General features: G+C 47.5%; 2 pseudogenes; one reads left to right on the forward strand and one right to left on the reverse strand.

The window, feature by feature from the left end:
- The window catches only part of LOC131588541 (zinc finger protein 135-like), a 71,691-nt pseudogene extending 51,870 nt beyond the window's left edge, over positions 1 to 19,821 (forward strand).
- LOC131588512 (zinc finger protein 91-like) overlaps positions 1 to 25,696 on the reverse strand; it is a 182,341-nt pseudogene that overhangs the window by 19,781 nt on the left and 136,864 nt on the right.

Below are 25,696 nucleotides of genomic sequence, written 5' to 3' on the forward strand. Positions count from 1 at the left end.
TTCCTCCTTAAACTTTTGAACTTCTTTCCAAATTTGGTCCTTTCCCGGTGTAGTTGGCCGAGTTCCCAACCTCCTAGGGCCAACTTATCATATTGACATTAGGCATGCTTTAGCTTCGGCTTAAATTACGCTTAGTCCGGTGATTTTTTTTATCCTTCTCTTTCCCTCCTGTCGTTGTGTTTATTACTTCCAGATGTTCCCTTCATATTCTATGTTTTAACCCATTATTTCTCGAAGGCTATCTATTTTATGGCTTCACTCTGACACGTTTGAAAACAAATTCAAATAATTTCCCCAAGTCAGGTGTGCTGTGCCCGTGACCAAGGATTGAACTGTCCCCACCCTCATCCAGACCCCCGAGCCTTTCCTTGTGTGTTCTGCTCCCCGCCCAGGGCAGGAAGGAGAGTCACAGAGTTTTGGCCTCTTTCCGGCATAGCCCTGCTCCATCCCGGACTCACCCCCAGCTCGCAGCGCCCTCAGCTCCCAGGCACCCCGAGCTCCCGGCGCTTCAGCGCAGCGGCGCTTCCTTGGCCTCCTGCCCGGGCCGGGCCCAGCGCCGGGGCCGCTCCTCAGCCCAGGCTAACGAGAAATGGCGGAGCTCAGCCCAAGGCAGGCGAGGCCGTGCCGTGTGCAGAGCCCGCCGCTGGCTGCCATTGGCTGCTTCTGCCGTCACTCGTGGCTCTGGCGCGCGCTGATTGGGCAGAGCGGGGACAAGCCCGGCCCCGCTGGCGCCCCCAGGGCGGCCGTGGGGCAGGAGAGCCGCCATTGCCGGAGCGTCTGTGCGGGCCCGGCAGCGGCGGCAGCAGCGGCCGGAGCCCGGTGAGGCGGCGGCGGAGCTCGGAGGCGGCCCCGGCCATCGCAGGTGGGAGCCGCGCTCGGTTCTGCGGGGGCTCGGGGCTCGCTGCGGGCCCGGGAGGTTGTGTAATAAATGGAATTGATTCATGCTGACTAAATTGTAACTATTCGGAATGTTATTATTAGAAGCAACCAATGGAATCAGTGTTATAAGGCAGATGTACCCCTTTGCAGATGTTACATGTTAAAATTGAGGTACAGGATGTAGTTTAGAAGATAAATGGTGTCTCAAGACCAAAACGGCCTTGAGATGGACAAAATTAAAACGACTTTAAGCATTGGGCCTAAAAAACAGTAAATATCAGATTAATTAGTAGAGTAACATAACACAACGCTTAGTACGCACACACAAACCTGTAAGGTTATCCAAAGGACAATGAGGAAGAGGAGAAGCCTTCGCCAAAAGACCCCCAAAAGAAAACTGAAGACCCCCTAACAACAAGTGAAGCATGTGCCGTGATGAAAAGTGACCTAAAGTCAGCAAAATCGGAAATAGGAGAAAACATACGGGAAACATAAATGAATATGTATAAGCATACAGTATATAAGGTTAGCTTGAAGTGCTTTGTTCTGTACGTGAGGCAGGGTGGGGAACCCCCTCCGTACCCCGGGTCGGTTTTGCTTATGCCTTAACCATCTGTAACCACTGGCCAATTATATTCACACATATATATATATAAATATATATCTGAATATATCTACTAAATTTTGTCTTTCTTACTAAATTGTATTCTTTTACTAAATTATATTCTTTTATTATTTTGTATCCAATTTATTAAAGTATATTATCAATTAATTAGATTGATTATTTGGAAATTTGAAAGTAATTTATAACAATTCGATGCCAAAACCCAGGAACTCCAATCTAGGGGAATACATGGGAATACATGGGAATCCCGGAGAGGAAAAACAAGCAGAAAATGATTAATTATTATTTGTTTAAATAGACAAAGAAAATGATCCAAAAATATAATTTGAATTGGCCAAAGTTTGGATCGTTTAAAGATTGGATTTGTTAAGCTTTAAATCAGTATGTAAATTCAAAAGAACCTTTTTATCAAGAAGAGAGCGACTATGCTACCCTGTAGCTTCCCCGGGGTGGGGGGAAAGATTAATTCATTACTAAAACACAAGAAAGCGAGAGTTATCTGTTGTATCCTTTACAAACTAAACAGTAGGAAAAAAAAAAAAGAGGTAAAACTCTTCCTTCACCTAAAGATATTTTGCTGGAAATAGAAACAGCAGCACTACCTAAATCCCATTTAACTGAAAAGTGTGCAGTGCTGGCTGTGCCAAGTGAACTCTAACATAACACAACTGACCATTTGTTACAACCTGGCATTAATTTGGTTTGGTTTACTATATTTACACATTCAAAAGACAAATTCTGCCTTGCTCAGAGTCTGTGAAGCACAAACACATTTTATTAATATATAGTATCTAAATGGTGTGTTACAGTTGTGTTATGTGCATTATAAGTGTTAAAAACATGTAGCAGTTTTTTTTTCACAGAACCTTAAATTTCCGTATTTTTAAAATATGTTTGTTTTTCAGTATTTTGTATAGTCAATATAAATGGTTTTGACTCAATGTTTTATTTATTTAACAGCAAAAACTGTGCTAAAAGAACACCCTGTTAATTAAAGCTTTATTAATAAATTACTAACTGAAGTTGTGGAAAAAGTAACTTTTATTGTAGTTGGCACATCTCTGGAGCTTTAGTAGTTTAAATTAAAAGAAAAAAAATATAACTGACTAAGAGAGAGAGAGAGATAAGACAGTGCTGTGAAATCTGTGCCATCCTTGAAACAAGCAGAGTTGAAGTGGCTCATAGGAACCTTATGAGGCCAAGGGTAGCAGTGAGACCAAACGTGTCAGTGACCAGACCCCAGGGTATAAACTTTGCTACCAAGAAGAGCGGCACCTCGGCCCTTGGCTGCAGCCCAAGGGGCCTTGAGGAAGGTAGAGAGTGAAAACTCCTGAGGATTATTTTCACTGTGTTCATTAAGATACCCTTGGCAACTGGCCAAAACCATAAAGCAGGATGGGACAGAATCCAAAAAAAAGGAAAGAAACAAGCGATATTAAAACAAGCAGCACAAAAGCAAACAATGAGCAAACAAACTATGCAAAAACAAAATCACAATAATTCTGACCCATGTGACAAGCACAAACAAATGTGACAAATGCAAAAACAAGATAAAATCTGTGTTTGTGGCACATCCATATGTTAATGCTGCCTGTTACAATCACAGTAATTTTATAGAAGTATAAAAAAGATCCCAAAGAAAGAATTAGACAAAATGAATAAATAGTGTGAACAGTTGAAACAGCAGTATAGCAACTGAGATTGGCCAACTTTAACTAAAATATTTTTGTAGGTTTAATGCAAGAAGTAGTTACAGAACTAAAATTATTTAAATGTTAAATTTGTGAAAGATTTAAAATAGCTAAAAAAATAGCTGTGGGAAAGTGAGAGTCTAGCTCCAGACCAAATTTTAAAATGAAATCTTACTCAAACTTCCAAGACATTAAAATGACCTGGAATATAAATTTTGAATCATCAAATAATTAAAACAGTTTGTATCAAATAACAATACTAACACCTGGCCACCAAAAACTCCTGCTGGATATTAGAGAATGACAAAAAGAAACTAATTGTAGGATAACCATGTTGATTTGTGCTGGTATAAAAGTTCTGGAGCCAACCTTACCAATCCATAAGTGACCTAAAATTCTATTTGGAACAACCAGGTACAACAAGTAACAAATGGAAAGCCCCTGATAGAATATATTAAATTTGTGAGTAAAGAGCATAGAGTGAATTACCTCAAAAGTGAAAAAGAGCCTGTATCTTAAGAGTTACATGACCCTCCTTCTTCGTTATACCAAGGTCCAGGAGCAATATGTTAAGAACACCACTTTATGAAACATTAAAGAACAATAAAAGGGACTTGAACCTTGACTTTCCAAAAGCAAGAAGAAACCAGAAATGAAGACAAATGGCCTGCAGAGAGATGACCCAGCCACTTGAGCTGCAGATGGATCTTAGAGATATAGAACCCAAATCTATCTATTGAATCAGTTCATAAAGCTGCAGACAGTAGTTAAAGTTGTTTCAAACCACACCTCTACTGCCCTAAAGCTGCTGGCCAAGCAACATTCACAAATGTGAGCATTTGTTTATGGAAACAGAATTGCCCTGGACTAATTGTTAGCTGAAGAAAAGGCAATTCGTAGAAAGTTTAACAAATCTGAGTGTTGTATAAAGATAAATGATTATAGAAGAGCCATCACAAAAATTGCTAAAGATATATATACCAGTTCAAAAATAGAATTTTATTTTGAAGACTGATTAGTGAGATAACCTTTTTAGAAGTACTTAGTGGAAAAAGTTAAAATTTATGGTATAGTGTTTTATATTAAGATTATTGTTTCTATTTTGTATAATTTCATGCCTTATTAGACTAATCCATTCAATAATTCAAGGAATACTGAACAAAAAGAAACTATAACAGCTCAAAAAAAAAAAGTTAACTAAACTTGAAAGAGAGTGCAAAAAGCTTGATACAGCATGAAAAATGTTAAAAAATTAGAAATGAAAATAAAGTAAATGCAAGAAATGAAATTATTGAGAAGATAAAAAAAATAAGATTCAAGTTTATTTTTTTTTTTTTTAAAAGTACGAATAAATGTAATCAAAAAGAGAAATGGGGGATTATAATAAATGGAATTGATTTGTGCTGACTAAATTGTAACTATTCGGAAAGTTATTATTAGAAGCAACCAAAAGAATCAGTGTTATGAGGCAGATGTACCCCTTTGCATTAAAATTAAAATGAAGGTACAGGATGTAGTTTAGAAGATAAGTGATGTCTCAAGACCAAAACGGCCTTGAGATGGACAAAATTAGAACGACTTTAAGCACTGGGCCTAAAAACCAGTAAATATCAGACTAATTAGTAGAGTAACATAACACAAGCTTAGTACGCACACACAAACCTGTAAGGTTATCCAAAGGACAATGAGGAAGAGGAGAAGCCTTCACCAAAAGGCCCCCAAAAGAAGACTGAAGACCCCCTAACAACAAGTGAAGCATGTGCCGTGAAGAAAAGTGACGTAAAGTCAGCAAAATTTGAAATAGGAGGAAATTTACAGGAAGTAGTAATTAATATGTATAAGCACACAGTTTATAAGTTTAGCTTGAAGTGATTTGCTCTGTACATGAGGCAGGGTGAGGAACCCGTACCCCGGTCGGTTTTGCTTATGCTTTAATCATACTTAATTCCTGGCAAATTATATATATAATTTGTAATTTTTTCCTAAATTATATTATTTTACTAAACTGTATTCTTTTATTATACCAAATTACTATTCCATTTACTAAATTGTATTCATTTTTAATTAAACTGCCATTAACCCAAGGGACCTAGTTGTCAAAATTGTAATTTCTTTTATAACAACCGGAGAGGCGGCGGCGGCGGAGCTCGGAGGCGGCCCCAGCCATCGCAGGTGGGAGCCGCGCTCGGTTCTGCGGGGGCTCGGGGCTCGCTGCGGGCCCGGGAGGGGGCGGCAGGGGGCTGTGGCGGGTGGCTTGTGCCGTGGCCGGCCCGTGTTGGCCCTGGGCTGAGGGCGCTGCGGGAGCGGCTGCCCGCGGTCTCCTTGCCGCTGGGGCCTCGGCAGGAGGCGGTGACGGAGCAGCGCTGGCTCGTCCCGCTTCGTGTCGGGAGGCCGGAGGTGGCTGCGCTGTGCCCGGGACGCTGCGCTGGGGCCGCCTCCGAGCTCCGCCGCCGCCTCACCGGGCTCCGGCCGCTGCTGCCGCCGCTGCCGGGCCCGCACAGACGCTCCGGCAATGGCGGCTCTCCTGCCCCACGGCCGCCCTGGGGGCGCCAGCGGGGCCGGGCTTGTCCCCGCTCTGCCCAATCAGCGCGCGCCAGAGCCACGAGTGACGGCAGAAGCAGCCAATGGCAGCCAGCGGCGGGCTCTGCACACGGCACGGCCTCGCCTGCCTTGGGCTGAGCTCCGCCATTTCTCGTTCGCCTGGGCTGAGGAGCGGCCCCGGCGCTGGGCCCGGCCCGGGCAGGAGGCCAAGGAAGCGCCGCTGCGCTGAAGCGCCGGGAGCTCGGGGTGCCCGGGAGCTGAGGGCGCTGCGAGCTGGGGGTGAGTCCGGGATGGAGCAGGGTTATGCCGGAGCGAGGCTAAAACTCTGTGACTCTCCTTCCTGCCCCGGGCGGGGAGCAGAACACACAAGGAAAGGCTCGGGGGTCTGGATGAGGGTGGGGACAGTTCAATCCTTGGTCACGGGCACAGCACACCTGATTTGGGGAAATAAATTGTATTTAATATCCAACATGTCAGAGCAAGAAAATGAGAAGTAAAGTAATTCCTACGGAAATCCATCTTTCCCCCCGCTCTCCCTCCTTCCCGGGCTTAACTTTCTGCCCCTCTCCGTCCCCCTCCCCGCCCAGAGGCACAGGGATGGGGGTCACAGTCAGGTCATGTCAGTGCCTCCCCCTGAGGGACAGGAATCCTTGTCCTGCTGCAGCCTGGGGTCCCTGCCAGGGGCCAGAGTCCCTCAGGACCAGGCTGCTCCAGCGGGGATCGCCAGGGGGATCCCCGAGTCCGGCCAGGAGCCACTTCCATGGCTCTGCAGGGGCTTCCCCCGGGCTCGGGGCCTCTCTCAGGCACCCCCTGCTCCGGCCCGGCCTCATTGCCCCCCTCACCCCCCCATGCAGCGAGTGCCCGGGCAGGGAGATCGACGATTTTCACGGGGCTGAATCTTGGAGTTTCTGAGCTTTATTGGGCTAAATGTTGGTGCTTTGGTTTTTTTTGGGAGCTGAATCTTACTATTCTGAGAGGATATCAGAATTTTGGTGTTTTGGAAGTTTTTGATCTGTCTTTGTTAGCGTTCAGGAACACACAGAATCACAGACTGAATATATGCAGGTGCTTTATTGAAGCGTGGGTGAACTAGGGGTACCAGCAACCGAAATCTAGCTCCATTGTCTTTGTCCAAAGTGCACATATTTCTACAATTTCAGCTGTAGCAGTAATCACTGTAACAACCTTATCAATATTGTTTCATTAATATTGCTTCATTAACTTTATCTATATTGCTTCATGAGAGTTAGCTCATCCTTGCACGAACGTGTACGAATCTTATCTCTGGGTGGGTATCTTGGAGACCTCAAGTACCAGTTCCTGTTACCGTAAACATTTCAGCTTGCTAGACCATCCCTAATACCAAGCATTCTTGTGGCCTACCTCTACATGATTTTAAGAAACATTTTCAGAAACATTTAACCCCATAGTAACATATTTCCCCCCTTTGAAAGTATTTCCCTTTACTATAATAAGTGTAATGCTTTCACTATATACAGTCCTTTTTCTGAGTTTATACTTGATGTTCATCTTGGAATCCACAGTTGTCGTAAGCGTTGTTACACTCTGGAGGACTTGGAGATGACAAATGCGGATGTGGATCTCTGTCCCGTGTCAGCGCCTTTATTATCTTCTGGTTCCAGGATTCTCTTTTCTTTATCTCTCCTTTCAGAACTGCACAGATTAACCAGATTGCTAAGAACACAATTAGTAGGATTATCAGACTCTCAAGAATAGATTTGATCCAGGAGCTCACATTCCATCCTAACTCTTCAAAACTTTTATCTACCCATCTTGTCGTTAGATCTTCCCTCTCTTTCTGTGCTTCATGTTCTATTTGTTTTAATTGATTAATGTCATTTTCTACATCTGCAGTTCCATTTGGGATGTGGATGCAGCAGTGATCAATTTGTCCTTTTAGGTACGCGCACACTCCGTGTTCTTTCAACAATAACATATCTAAAGCCAATCTGTTTTGCAGGGTCATTTTAGTTGTGGCTTGTAATTGTACATTTAGCTCTCTAAATCCCTCTTTGGTAACTCTTGCCAATCTTTCTACCTGACCTGTAAGTTTGTACAACATCTTTCTGTTGTTATAATTTGCTATTGGACCAAACAAGGATTCCAGGGCCCACTCAAATTTTACACTACTGGAGGGTTCCTGCCATCTTTCTTCATCTTCAGTTTTTTTCTCCTGAACTTCTCGTCTCATCCTTATTTGCAGAAGTTCATGCTCTGCCTTGAATGGGGACCTTTTCCAAATTGGGCATAAGGTGGGGAGGCCTAAAGTAATCTCTTTTACTTTTTCACCTACAGGCAGATGTGTTGTCCAGGTGCCATTGCTTGCTGCCCATCCAAATTGGCCTGGACTCTGAATTGTACTTGTGCTACATATTACCTTTTGGATCACTTGTCCTATCTTGTCATTTATTTCCCCTTGTTTATGTTTGATTCCTCTGCAGGCACATCCAATTTGCAGAGCTACCACAAGTGGTGGCATTTGTTTTATTTCTTCATCATCAGAAGTACAGTCCTAAGTTTTGTTCCATACCCACCAATTCACTTTGTCTGCCTCCATTCTACTACTGGTTGCAGTGTTCCATACCCCTGGATCTGTTTCACTTTCAGAGCCTTCCCACTTAATGCACCAAGGGCTATCTGCCATAGATTGGAATTTCTGAAGCACACTCATTGACCATGCACTGTCCCAAGCTTCAGCCCGATCTTTTCCTTCCTGTTCTTCACACTTCCACTTTGATACTGGAATCTTTTCTTTAATGACCTTTCCTATCTTTTCATAACACCATCCATAATTCCCTAATCCCCCATCCCAGCCTAGTTTTGGTTCGTACTTTCCTCCATTTTCATGACAGTCCCATATAGATGAATACTTTGTCTTCACAGCATTTTCAAACACTGTCTTATTTGGGTACTTGCAATCTATTTGCAATACACAGCTCACATTTTCATTTTTATTCTTTTGTATTTCAGGGAATTTTGATGTTATAATTCCCCAATTTATTTGGTCTCCTGCTGCCTTTGGTATTGGCAGACAGGCAGTTATTTTGCTGCTGTTTTGCATGTTGGCAAAATCTTTAATTAATCCAATCATCCCATTTTCTGCCTGAATAGTATTAGAGACTTTTATCACTTGTGTTTCTGGCTGCACCCCCACATCCCTCTTCATTCTAAAATGAAGAGTTGTCAGCTGATCCTTTTGCATTTCACATCCCAAGGTAACATTGATTCCAACTGATGGCAGTGAAGGCCATAAAATAATCACCATTGCAGTCACCAGCAACCTAGACATTTGAAACAATCAAACCCGCTCTATCTGCAGCTTTGTTGGCCCTACAGTTTGTGCAGTCCACAGTGCAGGGGAAACCTTCTTCACTCTGGTGTAATGTATGCAGGGATCCAGTCCAGCTCCTTTGACTGCTGTCAAGGTAGTTAACAGTACCTGATAGGGTCCATTCCACCTTTCTTTTAATGGTTCTTCCTTCCAGCTTTTAACGTACACTTCATCTCCCGGGGGGATGTCATGAACTGGATTCTCAAGAGTCAGCGGCCTGTTCCACACAAGGGTGCTCCGAAGTCGAGCTCGAGCTTTTCCAAGAGACAGAACATAATTCTACACCTCTTGCTTCCCTGTAACATGTACATTTGGATTAGGTTGAGGGGATTCATATGGTTTCCCATCCAATATCTCATAAGGACTGACTCACATTCCGCTTCTAGGCTTTATCTGAATCCTCAGCAGTGCTATTGGTAAAGCTTGTGGCTACTGCAATTTAGCCTCTTGGCATATTTTGCTGATTTGCCTCTTCAATGTCTGATTCATCCTCTCCACCTGTCCACTGGATTGGGGTCTCCATGGTGTATGGAGATGCCAAGCTATTCCCAGTAACCTACTCACCTCCCTCACTACTGTGGCTGTGAAATGTGGGCCCCTATCTGATGATATTCCTAGAGGCACCCCAAATCTTGGAATGATTTCTTGCAGTAACCACTTGACTGTCTCCTTTGCTTGATTTGTGCAACAGGGTAGAGCTTCTGGCCATCCTGAAAATGTGTCAACCCCTACCAATAGATATTTGAATCTTCGTGTTCTTGGTAATTCTACAAAATCTACTTGCTAATAATCTCCTGGTTTTCCCTAATTGTGCCTGTCGTCTAGCCACTGGATTGTTCTTTAAGCAAATTTCACATTTTGACATTACTGATTTTGCCATTCTTAACATCCATACTAAAATTAAATTTTGTTTTTACAATTTCACCATGTCTCTGCACCCCAATGACATTCATTATGTTTAATTTGTAGAATTTCCCTCATTATCAAGGAGGCTACCACTTCTTGTCCCTGTGTAGTCACATACCACCCTTCTGAATTCTTCTGTGCATTCAGTGAGCGTCCCAATTTCTCATCTTCTATTGAATATTTTGGTTCTGGGGGTAAATTGAATTGAGATACATTAGTTTTTAAAGGTATCAATGCCATTGCAGTTTGCACTTCTTGAGCAGCTTGTCGGGCTGTCCAGTCTGCTTTCCGATTTCCGTCACGAATTTTGGAGCTTCCTGATTGGTGAGCTTTGCAGTGCATGATTGCTACTTGCTCAGGCTTTTGTACTGCTTTTATTAATTGCAGGACTGCATCTTGATGTTTAATGTGTGTACCTTGAGGAGACAGCAGTCCTCTTTCTTTCCACAGTGTCCCATGTATATGCACCACTCCAAAAGCATGTTTTGAGCCAGTCCATATGTTTACCCTTTTCCCTTCACTTAATTCTAGTGTTCTGGTTAAGGACAACCAGTTCTGCCCTCTGGGCAGATGGATTTGGTGATAATGCTTTTGCTTTCACTATTGTACTGTTGTTGCCTGGGGGTCCCAGAGCATCTTCCTTTCTGCCGACTTCTCCATTTGTCTTATGCTTGGTCATGGGAAGTCTGGTTTGGGGGGAAAAAACAAGGGGTGACCACCTAGGATTCAGGGTTCCTCCTGCCCAAGTCCATCTCTAGAAGTCATCAAGTGTCTTGTGTCCATGAAAATCTCCAAAGCATCAGGACTGAGAGGAAAAAATCCCTCCCTGAGGTACCCCTTCTGTGGGGTCCCCACTTTGGTGTCCCAGGGCTTCCCCCTCTCCAGGCTCATCCCTTCTCCGGGCTGCCCCTTCTCCAGGCTCCCCTCCCTCCCGGCTCTCGGGGTCCCCCCTCTCCAGGCCCCCATTTCAGGCTCCGGGACTCCCGGGGCTCCCCCCTTTTCGCTGCTCCCCTCCCCCTGCCGGTACCGGGCATCTCAGGTCAGCTTTGGAGTCCTGCAAGATCCAAACATCGCTCTGCCCGGCCCGTGCCCAGAAAAAGGAACAGGGGTCCCCAAAGATACTTCGAGTGAGCTCCAAATATCCCTTCCCCTTCAAACAAATCCTGCCAGGACGGCCCAAGACCTTCGGGGCGAGGTTCCCGTCCCCGGTGAGCTGCGGGATGCGGGGCCCGATGCTCCCGGCGCGAAGGGGCTGCAGATCCAGAGAGCGATGGACGCACGTGGGGCCTCCTCTGCTGCTCCTCTTGCAGTTCCTGCTCCTCCTCTACCCCTCCTCTTCCTCCCGCTCCTCCTTCTCCTCCTTCCCCTCCTCCTCCATCTCTCGGCTGCTGGCGAGGAGCTGTGGGGTGAGCGGAGCGGGGCCGGGAGGCGGTGGGAAAGGGCTGGGAGAGGGGGATGAGGGGAGCTGGGACAGGGGGAGAGGGGTTCTCAAGGAGGGGCTGCCAGTTAAGCCCAGGAGCCCCAGATGCCCTCCGTGTCCTGGCAGCCCCTGCCGATGCTGTGGGGACCGGGCCGTGCCCCAGTGCCGGCTCAGGGGGTGCTCCAGGCTGACGTGCTCCACCTGGCAGCTGGAGCTGAGCCCGCATTGCCGGGGGCGGTTTCCAGCAGCACCAGGAGCTGCTGGCTCCAGTCCCCGCTGGGGAGCACGGCAGTGGCCAGCACGTGGCCCGAGAGCTGCTGCTGGCCCTGGGAGCAGCTCAGCTGGATGTGGGCAGGGGAGAAATCCATCAGGGAGCAGAGCAGGCGGCCGGGGCCGGGCTGGGAGCTCCAGGGCTCCAGCGAGATGGACACGCTGGGATGGGCAGGGGGCTTGGGGACCCCCCCAATGTGGATCTTCCTCCCCACAAGCCGCAGGGAATCGCTCCAGGGATCGAGTGCTGCGGGACAGGGAACCATATTTCTTTCATCCCAATCCCACCTTTCCCTCTCCTCTCTCCCCCTTTCTCATTGTTCCCCCAATCCATTCACCCCTCTCAATGTAATTTGGGTTTCCCAGTACCTTCCCCCACACTTTGGGGGTTTCAGCCCTCTCTTTTTCCCCACTTTTGCCCCTTCCCAATCATCCCTCCAATCTCCAACCCCCTCCTCCATGCTTCGATTTGGGGTTACCAGGCCCCTCCTGCTCAGTCTGGGTGTCTCATCCTTACTTTCACAAAGTTTGGGAAGATCCTAGCAGATTTTTTTCTGGGAGGAATCCCTGAGTTACAGGATTTTTGGGGTGTAGGTTTGAAGGGGGACAGCTCTGTCTGGCATTAGTTTAACCCATGGTCTGCCGGGAAAGCAGAAAAACGTTTCCCATTCCCATCCTTTCCTCATTTGCACTGGTTCATGAGCTGCTTTCTTGTTTCCTTTGGTATCTGTTCTCATCTATTTGCCAACAGCAGTTTGAATCATTTACTCTTCCACAAATTCTGCCTCCTGCTAATAGATAATGTGATCCCATCCCATGGTGAAATGTTGTGTTCCTCATCTGAGTAGATTGGCTGGGGGGAAAGTCAGGAGCTGGAGCTGTGTGGTTGGTTATTATTTCAATGGCATCCTGTAATCTAATTATCCCATTGAAATGATAAATGGTTTCTCTGGTATCTGATATGAATTCATCAGGGTTCCCAGGGTCTGGTCCATGGTATTGCAGGATTTGTTCCGGTGGTTGTTCATCTTTTCCCCATTTCTGGGTGCTCCCTCCAGCCAGGGCTGCATCAATTGTCAGCTTTTCTCTCATTAAATCATCACATACTTGAATTCCCAACTGATTTTTCTCAAATTGTGGTAGCAGAAAACCCCAATGGTCTGATACACCCTATATAACATAGATAGTGACAGCACACGTTGGAGTGGGGACAGGGATGATTCTCTCCCACATGTTTTAGTGAAGTTTCCACAACATTCCCTATTTTCTGGTTTTTTTTTGCAGAGTCAGATATCTTCACAATGGGCTCTGCCTTTATCTGTGCAAATTCCATCTGTGCAAGCAGGCAGAGCTTGGGCTGAGGGGCAGAGGGAATCAGCCCAATTCCTCCTGCAGGCAGGAAGCCCCTGGGCCATTGTGCAGGCTTTGTCCCATCAGTGTTAATTTGCATTTCTAAAGCTCCTCTCCTGGCTGCCTGGAACAAAGCTTCTCTTCCAGGGCAGACATCCCGTGACTCACATGTGCCCCGCCACAGAGTCTGCTATTTTATTTTTTTTTAAACAATATTTTATTAATTGTTTATGTGTAAAAGCTCCAACTTTAAAGCTCTTCTAGTTTTCAAAGTGCAGCTTAGAGGTGAACATAAGATAACCCATACCATCATTTTGCCATCACTACGAGCCACACACAAACATAAAAAGAGAAATTACAAAGCAGTCAAGTGGTTTCTTTTTCTTCTCCTAGGACTAAAAACTGATTCTCACACCACTGGCCCAAACAGAACCAACCATATAGAAGTAAAATTATTACAAAAAATTAGTCTAAGAGTGTAATCTTTTCAGTGAAACTGTGAAAAGCAAAAACTCTTCAACAGTGTCCTTAGAGAAATAAGGCATTACTTGATTCTGGTCAGAATGTGCAACAGGAATAATTTCATGCACACTTAGGCTGGGTGTGCAGAGAAAATCATTCCATGACACGTGAGTTTGACTAGATTTTTCTAAATTTATACAGACTGACCCCATAGAAATCCATTGGTTTAATGTTCATTGGTTTGAAGGTGTGGAGTTGTTAGGATTTGGTTTCCTGTTGCAGCCGGATTTATGTGCCTGTGATGTGAATTAGGTGGGCACTCCTGGATTTCCTGCTCAGCCTTTTCCAGACCAGGTGTCTCCAGCTGTGCCTGGGGCAGTGTCTGGGGTGGATGTTGGTTGATGTTTGCTGCTGGGTGTGGATGTTTTGTTGATGGTCGTTATCTGGGTGGGAATCTTTTGGGCTATTCCCAGTCTGTTGAGATGTTAAACACATCTCTGCTGAGTGGTGGAACATCCCTTAAAAGACACCTTTAAAATTCCTTTCCCCAAGGCAAAGGCAAACCTAGTGTGACCAGAGAAATAAGATTTGAAGCCATTTTAAAGTTGGTCTACTTTCCCAGCAGCTAATCCCAGGCAGGGCAGAGTGTGAGTGTAATTGAGAGGCAGAGTGGAATTGTCCCAGTGCCTTCCCCAGCAGCTGTGGCGAGGGCAGGCACAGAAAGGGCTGAAGCTGCAAGAGTGAGAGCAAGGATTGTCCCGCAGTGGCTGGAGATGGCAAAGGAGGGTGGCCAGGCCGAGGATTTGAGCAGAGGATCTGTGGGCAGGCCCAGGGGCTTCCCCCGCTGGGGAGCCCTGGCTGCTGCTGCGTTGCCTTCAGTGCAGGCTCAGGGGTGGCCTGTTTAATATTCCCTTCCAATTCAGATTTCTGAGTCTGCAAGAGCCATGGCTGGGGCATCAATCATTTTATTTTTTCATTTTGTTAAGTTTTGTTTTCTTTCTTGTGTCCACTCCATAACATTGAGGCTATCTGGGGCTAAAAAACTCATACAATGCTCAGGCTAGAGCAAAGAATCCTCAGTCCAGCTCCAGCAATTCCCTGTTAATTGTAAGAATTGTTCCAGCACCTTTTTAGTCCTAGGAAACATTATTTCTGGTATTCCCTGGACCCTCTCTGAGTCAATTCACCACAAGCCTTCAGTCAAAATAGGTCCCAAATATTTAAGCATTTTCTCCACCATTTGCCCTTTCTTTATTTTCAGATACTCAAAGCTGGTTTTTAGCCTGAAAATAAAGCCATTTCACAGAGGCTTCCTCTACCTCTTCTCCTTGTCCTCCTGACTGGATCAAGTCATCCACATCCTGCATTAAGCCAGTCCCTGGGGGTGAGGTCAATTCCTTTGATATTTCCTGCAAGGCTTGCCCCAGTCAGGCCGGTGCTTCCGTGCATCCCTGCAGAAGGACCGTCCATGTCTTGAGCATTTTCCCTTCTACCTCTTGTTGCCAGCCCAAGGCAGAATTCTGTTTGCATCCTGTGGAAGTGGGCAGATCCCCAGAAAGCATCTTTTGCATCAAGCTCTGAATGGCTACAGTGTGAGGAGGGCACCTGGTTCAGGATGGTGGAAGGATCTGAGACTGTGGGGTGCCTTGGTTTCATCATCTCATTTCTTCTTCTTGGGTCCTGCAGCATTCTGTGGATTCCATTGGATTTCTTGTTTGGCAGGATAGGAGCATTCTAGGGAGCCATCCCTGGCTCCCCAAGCCGTGCCTTGAGCAGGACTCACAGACAGGCTGTGAGCCCTTCCTTCCCTCCCTTGGAACAGGGGATTGCTTTTCGACACCTCTTGTCCTGGTTGCTTCAGGGAAATTTGGAGAGGCTCCATATCTAATTTTGCCAATTTCCCTGGGGCTGCCCACACTTGTGGGTTCACTTCAGCCGTGGCTCTGCCAGACATTTGACACAGAGGTACAACAGAACCAGCCTCTGTATCACCTTTTGCAACATTAATTTGCATTTCCCATTTAGCCATCAAATCCCTTCCCAGTAAATTGCAGTCACAATTGTGAGCGAATAAAACTTCCTGCATTTTAAACCCATCCCCCACATCTACTAATAGTGGCTGAATAAAACACACCCACTCATATTTCCCACTTAGTGCTTTAATTATTAAAATATTCCCAGCAATTTACCCCCCTTAAGTGTAAGATTCCGAGTGGATGGAGAGGCCCCTGTGTCCATCAGGAAAGGTCTCCTCTGGATCCAGAGCCACCCTGAATGTTCCCAAGGGCTGCAGTGTGGTGGGTCCCTGGTGGAATGGGAGCTGTGAGACCGCTAAGAATCCGTGTCCATCAAGGGCTGGACTTGCTGGTGCTGAGGGTGCTCCTGTCTGTGCTTGCAGTGTCCTTGTGCCCTGCAGCTGGAAGGCTGATTCCTTGCCAGGGGCTGTTTGGGTGGGCTGTCCCCTGGCCAGGAGGGCAATGCCTGTGCCAGGTGCTTGTGGCTGAGGGTGTCCCCTGGGTGCTGGGACCCCCTTGGGCCCTGGGCTTGATCCCTCAGGGGCTGTAGGAACTGTGCCATGGCCTTTGCCTTCAGCTTGGCCTTTTGCTCATCCCTTGCTGCATTCAGCTGCTGAGCCTTTGGGAGCAAGTGCTGCAGGGGCTTCTTGTGGCCCTGCTGCAGCCCCCCTCAGTGCCTGTGGGTGCTCATCGTGTGGCAGCTGCTGAGCTTTCTGCAAAATCCTTCCTTTCTGCAGGGACCCAGCACAAAATGCTTAAAAGTTCATCTGGATCCTGTCAGATCTAATCCCCATTTCTGAGCTGTTCCTTCCTGGTGCTGGCTGTGCTGAGGCTCCCCTCCCCAGCCCGTATCCCAGAGCCGGTCCCTGTCCTGCCGCAGTGTCCAAAGGCGGCCCCCCCGGCGGGCAGGGCCGGCAGCTCCACGGGGCCGGGCAGCGGCCGGGGCGTCCCGCAGCCTCCTGGGGGCCGGGGGCCACTGCCGGCCCTGCCCGGGGGGTGCTGGGGTCAGGCAGCGCCCGGCGCTGAGCCCCGGCTGCCCCACAGCCCCGGCCCGGCCCCACAGCTCCCCACAGGCCCCCAGCCCGTGCTCCCGGTGCCGCAGCTCTGCGCCCGCTCCTGCCGCTCCCAGCTCAGAGAAACCCCCTGAAATCCTCACCTCCTTCTTTTCCTGTCCTGGAAAACTGGGATACAAAGCATCTGAGTCAGGTGGGAAATTCTGAGGATAAGACCCTTCTGAAAAATATCCCAATCCTCAGTATTTTTTTCTCTTCCTCCTCTTTTCCATCATCCTTTTTCTTCCCCCATAGAATCCTCCTGCTGCTTCTTGCCTTAAGCACATTCCTGCACACTCCCCTTCAGCCAATCCCTTCCCAGCACACCAACACCATCCATCCCCTGTTGTCTAAATCCCTTCTGGCCTTCCCTTTTTGCCCCCCTGGCTGTCCATGTCCTTAATTCCCTCTGGGAGAATGTGCAAACGACCTCCACATGCTCCCAAGGGACCCTTGAGAGATATTTTGGGATCCTCATCTCTTTTGCTGGGACCCCATTGTGGCTTTCCCTTTTGTCCCCTCCCTGGGTGCCCTGCCATGTTTACTCCCCGAAGATCCCACTGGAGTCACTGCTGAGATTTTCAGTGCTCTCTCCCTGCCGACTCTTGAGAGCCCCCCTGATCCGTCCCTCGTCTGTCTCCTGCTCACTCTCGGGTACCCAATCAATCCCCGGTGCCGCCGCCAGCCGAGGGAGCCGATCCCCCAAACTGGGTGAGGCACCTTCAGCTGCACTCAGTGCCCGCCGGCCCGGACGGTGGAAGGAATTGCGGAGGAGCCCCAAGGTGTGTGGAAAAATTGACATCCCCAGAGGTTTCTGTCCACAGGTAAGACAGAGGAGTCCTGTAAAAGTCATTTCATTCATAAAAAAGGGTGAGGCCATGAGACATTTCTAATGAGATTTCTCCAGTTGTTGGCAGACAGAGCCTCCTTTTCATCCTAATTTTCTTGGCCACATCTCCCTCTCCCTTTCCCCATTGGCTGAAGTACTGGAGAGGTACAGACTTCCCAATGCACCTCCTACATACCCCCTTGATATGCACCCCACTTTTGTATAGCTAACGATATTGATGGCTGCGTTAAGTCTTTGTTGTTCTTCTGGAAGTTCATGAATTTAGCAGGACCTTGGCTGAGCAGCAGTCTGTGTCATCAATTCATAACATTTTGTGCAGCTGATGGCTCCTCCTGTCACTTCCTTATGTCCACGTCCCTGGCCCTATGTGCAGTGAGGTTGACGGGATCAGTTTGTAAAGAGCCTTTGTTGTTGTTCCTTTGCTGGGGTTCCCCCGTTTTGGGGCCATCCCCCCTGGAGCAGGGTGTCCCCCCTTGGTGCAGGCGCAGGGCTCAGGCAGGGCTGAGGCAATCAGAGCGCGCGGCGCTGATGACTCATCAGTGTCCAGGCAGAGCCGCAGCTGCCAGCGTTCCCCAGCTGGAGCCCAGCTGCGCCCCTCCCCCCCGGGCCTTGGCGCCCCCCTTGAGGGGAATTTGGGGAGGTGGGAGGGGGGAGCGCCAAGGCCGGGCCCCCCCGCGCTGTGGTGGCGGGAGCGGCTGCAGTGGGGAGCGAGTGCGGGCGGAAGCGGCCGAGAGCCCAGCGCTGCCCCAGGCCGAGCTGGCCCAGCTCCATCCGTGCCCCTGCGGTGGGATGCTGTGGGACTGGGGGGGAAGAGGGAGGCGGCAGTGGGTGCTGGGCCTGGGGGCAGGAGGGGAGGGGAAGGAGAAGAAGGGCTGAAGACCAAAATTGTCAAAGGATGCACATGGGAGGACAAGGTGGGACTGTGCAGGATAAGGAGAAATAGTAGGAGGAAGAGGAGTGTGAGGAAGAATAGGGCTACAGGAGGAGGAGGAGGAGCAGGAAGAGGAAGCAGGACAAGGTTCCACTCTCCCTGTATGTGCAGTCCCAAGAGTGTTGCCCTGGAGGTGACTGGGGAGGGGACCCATGATTCTGATGGGGCTGAATCTTGGTGTTTCTGAACTTCATTGAGCTAAATATTGGTGCTTTATTTTTTTGCAGGGGCTGAATCTTTCTATTCTGGAGGGGGTTTTGCCTGAATTTGGTGCTTGGGTAGTTTTTCATCATTGTTTTGATGTCTGGGCTGAATCTTGGTCCTTTGCTTTGTTACAGACACAAGATGCCCAATGAATTTCTGAGATGAACTTGGGCAAGGAGGAACCCCCAGTCTAAGGCTCTCTCCTCTCCTTTTCCACCTAACCAGGAATTTTCATTCCCAAACTGTGTCCAGATGGAAGAGGAGGAGGAAAAGCCCCAGAGATCCCGCACAAGGAGGGGCTGCAAACCCAGCCCAGGGAGCTGCGAGGAGGAAAGATCCCCCCAGCACCAGGAACACGGCCAGAGATCCAACCGGAGCTCAGAGCTGGGGAAGAAGCCCCACAAGTGCTTGGAATGTGGGAAGGGCTTCAGAAAGAGCTCCCACCTGTTTGAGCACCAGAGGATCCACACTGGGGAAAAGCCCTATGAGTGTGGGGAATGTGGGAAGAGCTTCAGCCGCAGCTCCAACCTGAGGAATCACCAGATGATCCACACTGGGGTAAAGCCCTATGAGTGTGGGAAATGTGGGAAGAGCTTCAGAGATATCTCTGAACTGATGAGACACCAGGTGATCCACACTGGGGAACGGCCCTACACCTGCTTGGAATGTGGGAAGAGCTTTGGGCAGAGCTCTGGCCTGAGAAAACACCAGCGCATCCACACTGGGGAGAGGCCCTACGAGTGTCCTGAGTGTGGGAAGAGGTTTCAGACCAGCTCCAATGTCCTCCTACATGAGCGGATTCACACAGAGGAGAGGCCCTTCCGCTGCCCCGACTGCGGGAAGGGATTCAAGCAGAACGGCAACCTCGCCGTCCACCGGCGCATCCACAGTGGGGAGAGGCCCTACGAGTGTCCCCAGTGTGGGAAGAGCTTCTCACAGAGCTCTAACTTGACCCAACACCAACGGAGGCACCAGTAAGGGAAGCCCTGCGAGTGCCCCGAGTGCAGGAAGAGCTTCGTGCGCTGCTCCAGCTCCATCCCCCATGGGAGGATCGGCGTTGGATGATCCCCAGTGACCCCCGTTGGGCAGAGCCCTGCTGATCCGTGGTCCTGGTGATCCGTGTTGGGAAGACACCTGGCTGGGAGGCTCCACATCTTCCTGGCTCCCTGTGGGCACCTGGATGAAAGCAGGGGAAAGAAAATCCAACAGGATACAGACCGACAGTGGGAATTGTTGACTTTCAGTCCTTGAGAACCTTTTGCCTCAGGAGCTGTGTGGGCAGAGAAAAGGGGGTGACACCGGACTTGGGGGGCCAAGGGGAGCACACACCCTCTATGGGGGGGGAGGACACCACCCCCGGGACCCCCCCTCACCTTCCTGCACAGGCAGAAGCCGAGCCCCAGTGCCAGGAAGATGAAGCCCAATACGGAAACTCCAATCCCCCTCGGCATCTTGCTGTGGGCAGCGTTTGATGGCATCCCTGGGGGGTCTACAGAGGTCAGGACCCCCAAAACTTCTCACAGACACCCCAAGCCCCTCCAAGCACCCTCCCAGTCCCTCCCAGCCTATCCAGGACCCTCTGAAACCTCCTTTGGAGTCACTAATTTTAAAAAATCAGGTATTTTAGAAAAATTGGAGATCTTAGCTAGAGATAGGCCTTGCTGGAATTAGTTAGAGTTAATGATTAAGTGAGAAGCAGGATTTGAGATAATGAATCTCGGACTGAGGTAAAAAATTCCTTTTCATTGTATGTTTGTTCAGCTGTGCTTATAATGAGAAAAGAGAAACTGATAAACGGGTTCAGGAAGATCACAGACCTTACATCTGGAAACCCATTTCAAAGTCACAAGGGAGGAAATTGGAATTGTACTAAATGTCATTTGTAAAGTCAACCATTGTAAAGGCAGAAAGGTGAGAGTGAGGAAGAGCGGTTTTCCTTCATCTCTTGATGACCCCTCCTTGCCAAAACGACCCCCTCCTCAAATTAGGGAGCCCACCATGCAGGCATAATGACTTTTTAAACTCATTACTGTGCATTTTAATCCAAAGTGGGGAATGGGAAGTGTTTAGCATTATGCATATCTATTAGTATTAATATGTACTAGTATTTTGGAATTTCAAGACTTTTGTAAATAAATAGACACTGGAATCTTTTGTCAACTTGCAGTGTGTATTAAGGGGATGACTCCCTCACTCACCCAGTGCTGTGATTAAACATCCAGTTTGTAACTTTAAACTGTTGGAGAGGTTTTTTCTCCATTAACAGATTGATATTGATACTGGATCAATATTGCTATTTTGCTAAATCACTCCCAGTCTCTTCCCAGCCTCCCCAGGACCCACCAGAGCCCCTCCTGTTCCTCTCAGGATCCCACAGCCCCCTCCCAATTTCTCCCCACTGCCCCAGGACCCCCACACCCTCTCCCAGTCCCTTCCCAGCCCCACCAGGACTCATCAAGACTCTTCCCAGTCTCTTCCCAGCTCAACCAACCTCATCCCAATCCCTGCTTTCCAATCCCCAATCTCCTTCCAGCTCCTCCAGGCTCACTCAGATCCCTCCCAGTGACACCCAGCACCCCCAAACTCCCTCCCAGTGTCCACCAGAACCCCCAGAACCCCATCCCACCCTCCCCAACATCCTTCAAACCCCTTCCCAGCCATCCTAAGCACCTCAATCCCTTCCCCAGTTTAAACCAGTCTATCTCAAACTCCCTCCCAGTTCCTCCCAGCACACCCCAATCCCCCTCTGGGCCCCCCCAGTGCCTCCCCCGCTGCCCCCGGCGCTGTGGGGGCCGGGCTGTGCCCCAGTGCCGGCTCAGGGGGTGCTCCAGGCTGACGTGCTCCACCTGGCAGCTGGAGCTGAGCCCGCATTGCCGGGGGCGGTTTCCAGCAGCACCAGGAGCTGCTGGCTCCATCTCAAGGGCACCAGCGAGATGGACACGCAGGGATGGGCACTGGGAGAGAGTGGGGACACACTGGGATCAGCTGGGTGTGACGTGGTGCCAAGGCCGCTCAGCTCTTCCTCAGCTCCACGCCAGGAGTGGGACACACCTCGGGAGCAGGATGACCCGAGGTGTGGCTTAGAGCAATGCTCTACAGCACTTAACAGCTGTCAGACACAGTGTGGAGGAAAGAATGGGGGGATGGTATTTTTTTGGGGGGGTTTTGGTATTGTATTTCAGTGAAAGCTTTAATCTCCCAAGGGTCCAGGAGCAGAAGACACACAATACAAGTGTACAGCAATTTATATAGGGGGAGGGTCCAGGGGTGGATACAAAACTTCAACCAGTGAGGGATATCCTGGGGAGGGGAATAGGACACATGGACCAATGGGGTGCTGTGGATTAGGGGATTTCCAAAGGGGACGTCCAAGCAGGGGGTTGGCATAAGGCAGGATTGACAGGGAACATTCAGGAACAAGGGGCAGGGTGGACAAGATTGATAGGGAAGGTGCTGGAAAAAGGGGTTGGGATACAATGATGGGCAGGGCAGGGGAGGAGATAACTTTGGGTTAAACCAACAAAGCAGGGGGGTAACAGAACAAACCACTTATAGAAACAGCTTCAAACTTTAAATTAAACAAAATCACACCACAACATCTCCCCCATTTCTGATTAAAAGGAAGAGCTGTGGTTTTGGGGGATCCATTCTCATTTTGGCAGGTCCCTGGCTCAGCTGCAGGGGGGTCCCAGGGTGTGAGGATGGAGGGTTTGGGAGGGTTCCAGTCCTGGATACAGGGGTGCATGGGGGTCCTGCTGCAGCGGAATGGGAGTTCAGGGGGGTCCCTTCCTCTGTTCTGGGGTTCAAGGGGTCCCGGTGTCTGAAAATGGAGGTTCAGGGGGGTCCTGGTGCCCAGGAATGGGGGTTCTGGGAGGTTTCCATTCCCGAGAATGGGGGTTCAGGGGATTTCAGGTTCCAGATAAGGGGGTGCAAGGGGTTTTCAGGGTTGGGGAAGGGGGTACCAGGGGGTCCCAGGGCCCTGAAATGAACGTTCAAGGGGGTCTCTGTGCCCAGGAAGGGGGGTTCGCCCGGAAATGGAAGTGCAGGGGTTCCCCATTCCCAGTGTAATAAATGGAACTGATTCGTGCTACTTAAATTGTAACTGTTATTAAAGTTATCATTGGAAACTATCAAGAATCAGTGTTTTAAAGCAGATGTACCCCTTTGCAGATGTTACATAGCAAAATTAAGGTACAGGATGTAGTTTAGAAGATAAATGGTGTCTCGAGACCCAAATGGCCTTGAGATGGACCAAAATTATAATGAATCTAGGCATTGCGCCTAAAGATTAGTAAATATAAGGCTAATTAGTAGACTAACATAACACAATGCTTAGGAATGCAACACATGCAAACCTGTAAGGTTATCCAAAGGACAATGAGGAAGAGGAGAAGCCTTTGCCAAAAGACCCCCAAAAGAAGACTGAAGACCCCCTAACAACAAGTGAAGCATGCGCCATTGAAGAAAGGTGACGTAAAGTCAGCAAAATCAGAAATAGGAGGAAACTTACGGGAAATATGAATGAATATTTATAAGCATACAGTATATAAGTTTAGCTTGAAGTGCTTTATTTTGTACGTGAGGTGAGGTGAGAAGCACCCCCTGTACCCCCGTCGGTTTTGCTTATGCCTTAACCATCTGTAACCACTGCCCAATTGTATGCACATTGTAAGAGACAGGTTCGGGAATCAAGAGACGACCCAATGTGAGTTAGTTGCTTGTTCCAAATTTATTACAATCTTAGCTACATTTTTATAGTATTTTGAAAAGCTAACATGTGATCTGTATTTTACTATGATTGGATAATTGCTATTTTTCACGCATTAATTTCTACATTTCTATTGGACCAGCTCATAACACCCAAGCTCTATAAGATACTTTTTAGTAAAACTTATTAAAATACATTTAGCAGATTTCTCATCCTAAATTCTTATTCTTCATTGTCTTATTAACACTTAGTCTTCTTCATTTCTTTGATACAATATTTTGCCAAGGATTTATGCTAGCTCAAAGTCAAGGTTGTGCAGGCCTTCCAAGGAGCTATGGCCTCGAGAAGCGAGCCATTCTTCAACAATTCCCCCGTTTTCCGTCTGCACAACCATGACTTTGGTTACCTTAACAAACAAACACTTGATTTTGTTGGATATTGCAAAGGATATTGCAATATCCAACAAAATTGCAAAGGATATTGCACAACTGACACATAACAATCCAATGATCATAACACAGATAATTAATAATCCTGTTTTACATAAACTCTTAACCCATCCTGTCAGTCCAAGCCAATCAGCCAGTTCATCAATCCCAAAGAATCCCACATCTTCTTTGATCTTCTGTGTATGTTGCATGAGTTCTTGAATTTCCTTGTGGATGGATTCTGAATGATCTTGTAAGTCCATAGAACACATACCATCAAAGTCTTCACATCCATGACCATGTGCTAACAACAAAAAATCAATGCCTGCTCGATTTTGCAGTACTGCATGCTGAACTTGTGACATATCAATTGCTAATTCAGAAAGTACTCTGCTAGTACCGTTTGCTTGTTTTACAACCCAACAACTAAGTTTCTTTAAATTGTGATGAGCTCTAGCAGCAGCAGCACCTGGCAAAAAAGTAGAAGGTAGAAGCAAAAACCACTTGCCATCTGTTCCATAAATCCAAATTATCATCACAGTCAGAACTCAAAATTTGACAAAGATCTCTTTTCCATCTGACACGATGTGTGCTATTAGGATGGTGGTGTGGAAGCGCCACGCTGAGTTGTCCAATTGTGCAAAGACCTCCAACAGGTTGTGATGGGATACCTGCCCATGCTCTGTTACCACAAATTAGAAAATAACCTGTTGGTAGTCTACGAGGGGATTGAGTCCCAAATACAGGGTTTGATGCATTCCTCACCATTTTAGCACACCACTGCAAAAAATTGCCAGTTGGACTTGTCAATGTGATGATATTGGATTGTTCACATCTTTGATCAGTACCTTTTGCACACAATTTGTTGCTAGCATTTAGATAAATACAATAAGCAGCATCTAATGAATCTGCTAGATCAATTTCTTGTGGCTCAGGGCCTTCTGGAAGATGATCATTCCAAACATCATAATTCTCCATACATTGTGAAAAATTCTTATATCCATTCCTTAGATGCTTTGTCTTAAAAATGTCCTGAGTCTCTTTCATTGCCTTGTCTAACAAAGTCCACCTTGATTCATTGACTGGAACACCAATCAGACAAATAATGAAAGGAGACTGAGGTGTCGACAGACTAGCACAGAAGGTCGTAGTATTTAAACTACGAGCAAGTGAAACCCATACATTTTCCCATGGATCTATGGTCTCTCTAGTTAACATGCCTGTTATTAAAGGTAAAATTATGAGAATGAAAATGCCAGTTGCCATTTTGAACTCTTTCCCACTGTCTACATGAAATAGTACAGTTTTTGCACTGTGCTGCAATTATATTTGTTTTCTGAGCAAGTTTTGTAAATGTTGCTATTTTCTGAATTCTAAATATTAGATTGGCTCTATCTAATGCACCCACATTTTCCCATAATGATACGGCTTCTGCCTGTGTTAAAGAACAATGTAAGTATTTTGTCAATGCAGCAAGTGGAGTTAAATGGTGAATTTCTCTATAACACCTAAGACAGCCTCTGTGAGGTTCTGATCTCTGATATTCTCACAAATCTCTTTTACAACCTTCACACACAATTCTTATCCACAATTTTTCTGTGGTTTTACAATACCAACACCTTATACCTTCTAATTTTTCTTTAACCCATTGTAGATAAACAGAAAAATAAACGCTTTCTATATAGGGAGTTCTATAATCAACTTGTACACCTAATAGATAATTGACTTCTCTCACTAATGGCTCAAGGGCAAGTTGCCACTGTTTACTTTCTCGCCACCATCTACTTCCTTGCAGTCTGGCTGTGATATCCCACTGTTGATGTGGTTGATCGTGGCTCGTGTCCATTTACTCGGCACCCATAACAGTCCTGTAGGGGTATCAACACACACGTAGCCTCGGCCATTAAATAGGACTTTAGCTGGTCCTATCCAATGTCCTGTTTTAGGCTCTCTGTAAGGAACAAATACTTCATTAGTTACAACACTTGATTTTACACATTCATTGTGTATGA

Source organism: Poecile atricapillus, chromosome 26 (assembly GCF_030490865.1).
Source record: "Poecile atricapillus isolate bPoeAtr1 chromosome 26, bPoeAtr1.hap1, whole genome shotgun sequence".
Taxonomy (NCBI): domain Eukaryota; kingdom Metazoa; phylum Chordata; class Aves; order Passeriformes; family Paridae; genus Poecile; species Poecile atricapillus.